Genomic DNA, 4827 nt, shown 5'->3' on the forward strand with positions numbered 1-4827 from the left:
TTTTATGCATTATTATTGCATGACAGGATTTAATTCATGAGATTTTAAAAGTTCATGCACTATAATTTTTAATTTTCATTTCGCGCACGAACGAGGAGCAGAGACCGAGAGATCTTCAAGAAAATTATTTTAATTACATGATTAATTTTTATTAATTAATATAAGATATTTTAAAGGTATTTTTCAAGAATTGGGATTTATTGGGTATTTTTACCCGCAAGATTTTAAATTTTAGCGGTACGCAAATTTTAGCGAATCGGGGGACTTTTTGAGGGTTCAACTAATATTTTCAAAAACTTTTCAACACGAAATATTTTTCGGGAGTGTGTGGATTTAATGAGCCAATTTTTAAGCTCATTGGACTTAAAACTCTTTTAATTTTTTTATTAAATCATTTATGGCTTATTAGCTTTTTGATTAATAATTAAAATAAATATTATACTATCTACCCTACACCAATAATAGAACCAGCCGACACCCTCCTCTTCATTCAGACATTTCATTCTCGTTTTTTTTTCAGCAGCCATGGTGGGAAGCTTCGGCCTCTTCACTCCTTTGCAAAGAAAAATTCTTCGGTGCTTCCTTGTTGCTCCATTCTTCGATCTCCTCGCGTATATACATCATCAAGGCATGCTTTGTATCATTTTTTATGCATCATACATGTTTTATATGCTGATGAATGTGTTTATGCATGATAATTTTCGATCCAGCTTGATGCATGAAAGATATTCGGTTTTCTTTGCTTCGGTTATGTATTTCTTCCTACTTACTCACGTTCTTGATAATCTGTTGTGAAAGGGCTGCTGGTTGGTGATGCTGTAGGTCTCTAATAACCCAGGAAGAAGGGAGTGTAAGCTGGATACTAGGCTGTGTCGAATCAAGAAGGAATTGAGCGCGTTCCTTGAAGCATAGGCTCGTTGGTGAGGAGATTTGGTTGATCTGCTTGAACCAGCGGCACAAGGGCCGATCCAACGCATGGAACAGACCTTGGTGGGTCTGATCCACGGCCTAAGAAGGCTCGAGTGCTGCTGGAACAAGCCCCTTAGCCGATCGAGTGTGGGTTAATAAGAATCGGCCACGGTAGTTTCCTTCGGGTTCTAGCGTTCGTTTTCGTTGTGTAGGCTGCATGGGGCTGGTTGTGTGAGTCGGGTAGGTCCCTTGGGGTCTGGTCTTGGTCCCTAGTAGATTGGTTCGGGGCTGGTTGGAGTGGCTAGCAAGTTAGGACCGAGTTGAGCAAATGGATTTTGTAGGAATATGTGCTGGATTTTTCAGCCACGGTCCAGGATCATTTTCGAAAGTTTAGAGGTCTGGTTTTTGAGGTTTTAGGGCCTTTTAAATATATAATAAGTATGATAAGAAGTTGGGAAATAGTTGGTTAAGTTTCGGTTTGTTTCGGGTTAAAACCGGGACTCCGGTCCAAGTTTTAAAATATTCGGTTAAGTTATGAAAGGAGATCGAGTTTACGTCTAGGGATGCTTTTAAATATGTTTTGGGACATTTTTAAGAGTTTGGTAAGCTTCGGATCAAAATAATGAGTTTTGGAATTATTCATGATTTAATCGTCACACGAAATGTTAATTAAAGAATTAATTGAAACGGCTAGATTTAAGCTTAATAAAATTTTGAAAAATTATATTTAAGCTCAAATAATTATTAGAAGCCTAATTTTTTATTTTGGGAATTTTATGCTAAGGTTTGGATTAATTCGGGATTAAAAGCAGTAATATATTATAGTTAAAGATTAATTTAGAAGTCATGGATTTAAGCCAAATAAAAATATGGGAAAATTCATGTAGGCTTAAATAATTATTTGGGACATGTTAGAGTCAATGGAATTAAGAAAATATCAAAGACGTGAAATTTTACGTGTAGGGACAAAGCGGTAATTTTTAGGTTTACAGGGGCAAAATGGTCATTTTGCTCCCGGGGTGAGATTTTGGACCTGGCAGCGCCCTGAGCACATTTTATCATGTTTTTAAATGTTTATGCATCACGTTCCTGAATTTTATGGAATTACGATAAATACATTGCATGCTTGGTTTAAAGGAAAAGTTACGTATATACATGTTTTTATTAAGTGATGCTTATGATGTTATTTTTGAAGGATGAGATTTGGTTGTGACTAACGATGTATATGTATACGATGATATGAGATATGATGAGCTGAGGCCCGGGCTCAGTGGACGGGTAATACTGTCGCTGATGTCCCTCGCCGCCGGGTACCACGGTTACATGTAGATGGATCCATCGATAGAGCTGATACGAAAGTCACAACTAATGAACTGAATTCAATTAAAAAGAAAATGTATACGTATATGATGACATGAGATGACATGCTTTAAGACGATATGATTTTACACGACACGTTTACGTATATGATAACATAAGATGACATGTTTTGACACGTATATGATGATATGAGATGACATGATTTTATACGACATGTTTATGTTCATGTTTTAAAGTTCATGAAAGGTATGTTGGCATTATGATTTTACACAACACGTTTACGTTATGCTTTTAAGTTCATGAAAGATATGTTGAGTATGATATTTTTCACTGCTGTGTGCTATGTATATGTACTTGTTATTCCTGGTACAGGCGTGTTGAGTCTTTAGACTCACTAGGCGTGTGTGATGCAGGTGAGCTTCATGATGAGGAGACTTGAGGTGCCGAACTCTGAGTAGGCAGACCTGGTGCGGTGACATGACTCGAGGACCACATGTTTTCCGCATTATGATTTATGAAATTGAGAGGATATGAACATTTTCTTACAATGATGAATTTAAGATTTTTACACGTTTATGTTTTCATATGATTATGAATGAGTTTGGTTATATTTTAAACTGCGCTATTTTTATGTCAAATAAATACGATCATTTTTAAATGTTATTTCGAAAATGCGAGCTTTTATTTAAAAAAAATGTCCAGTAGGATTTTAAAAATGAGTGAGACATTTCAATAATAATATTTCATAACAAAATTTAAATGAAAGTTTGAAATTACAAATGTTTGAAGATTTTGACATTGCAAAACAATAAATTACAGAAACGAAAGGATAAGATGCCGAATCAGAAAAAGCATCAAAACTCGCTGTCCTCGCCTGACAGCTCAACCTCGTCATACTCAAAATCATCCTTGACGGGTCGATGTGAAAATGCTGGGGGGTGGAAATGGCTCTTCGGAGGCGCTTGTCGCAGGGAAGCGCTGCGCAAGCACATGATTAAAATCATGCACGTAATCAAACTGCTCGCGTGTCATCTCCCACTGCTTGTGTGATATCTGCCACTCTCTCCTCATCATGCGCTCTAGCTCATCAAGACGCTGGTGTGCGGTCTGTCCCCTCTCTGCACGTGCCTGCCTGGTGGGCTATGGCTGTGCTCCGCTACCTGAACCCTCGCCCGGACCACTCTCAATCTGCCTCCGTCTTTTATCGCTCGGGATCTTGCCATAAATTAAAATATCGCCTTTCTTGTGCAACACTGGCTCATTATCATCCCATATAACCCCAGCTAGGCGGCAGAGCTCCATGATGGTCGAAGAATGGGGCATGCTAACTGTGGATGTGCCTCGTGCCGCCTGAAGAATCGAATTCATAATCATCCGACCTGCATCCACTTTCTTCCCAGTGATGATGCAATACACCAATTCTGCTTTCTTTTTGTGACATCAGAAACATGCCCAGATGGCATTAACCGTGCTGCGACAAAATGGTACGAGTTATATGCCTCCCTACTCATGCATGTCGCAGGAAATGTGACCGGAGCTCGCTGATTGTTGAGCTTCCAAACCGTGCCCGGGTCACAAAGTGTGTTGATTATCGTCTCATAGGGATAGGGCTCTCTCATAAATCTCGTGTAATCATCATTTTCATAGTCAGGCATGGAATACAACGAGTTTATAGTCCTGCTGTCAAAGGCAACCATCTGCCCCCTTACTCTCACGTGATAGTCCTCGTGCCTAACCATCAAGTTAGCATAGAATTCCCGGACAACTGACATCACAGCATCTGGTGGTGGCTTCACAAACTCAGCCCAATGCAAATGCTGAGTCATATTTAATTTGTCACAACCCTGAACGCTCTGATCCATCCCTCTTTCTCGCTGCATGTTTTTTTCTTGTAATATAGTATAATTTTGAGCTGCAACTACATCCCAAAAACGTCGTCTATCAAAACCAGCATGAGACGACTGATCATCCCCAGAATCCACTTGCTTGCTTTTCTTCCTCGGTGGCATGTTTGAAATCGCGCTAATAACCTAGAACTTGTCATAAACGAAAAAATAGCAAACACATAAATCGCTCTACTACGTACAAGGCAAAAATCAACCTATTACTAACAACTTCCTAACTGAAGCATTATATCGAACACGTTATATGCACAAACTCTATAAGATTGTTAATTCAAAAGTTGACATGAAATTAATGAATGATTCGTAACACGAATAATGTTACCTTATGTTACAACTGAAATTGTATTTCACTTCGACCGGGAGCGACTTGTGGAAGTCGATTCTTTTAAATTGGGAGGAGAGGAGAAAGTGGGAGGATATGGTGGTGTTAAAGGAGGAGGAATGAGGGTGGGGGAAGGAATTTTTTTAATAGGTGATCTAGCGTCAAGGCGCTAGGTATGTAGCGCCGCGACGCTAGATCTTCGGGAGACAAGCGCCCAGGCGCTAATGCGCAAATCTGGCGCCGAGGCGCTAATGTATTAGGGCTGCGACGCTATGACTTTTTTTTTATAAAAATAAAAAATTCTACGACGACGCGTTGAATAATCGAAAATTTTTTTGAACTCTTTTTTTGTTAACAAATTAGTTGCTTACA

General features: G+C 39.1%; 1 long non-coding RNA gene across 1 annotated transcript; it reads left to right on the top strand.

Annotated features, from left to right (window-relative positions):
* The first annotated feature begins 360 nt into the window (after positions 1-360).
* Positions 361-2873, top strand: LOC142518002 (uncharacterized). The gene is made up of 2 exons (XR_012813446.1): positions 361-628; positions 2643-2873. It is a non-coding gene; the product is annotated as an uncharacterized LOC142518002 (long non-coding RNA).
* Positions 2874-4827: the final 1954 nt, after the last annotated feature.

The sequence above is a fragment of the Primulina tabacum genome, chromosome 1 (genome assembly GCF_025594145.1).
Source record: "Primulina tabacum isolate GXHZ01 chromosome 1, ASM2559414v2, whole genome shotgun sequence".
Classification (NCBI taxonomy): Eukaryota; Viridiplantae; Streptophyta; class Magnoliopsida; order Lamiales; family Gesneriaceae; genus Primulina; species Primulina tabacum.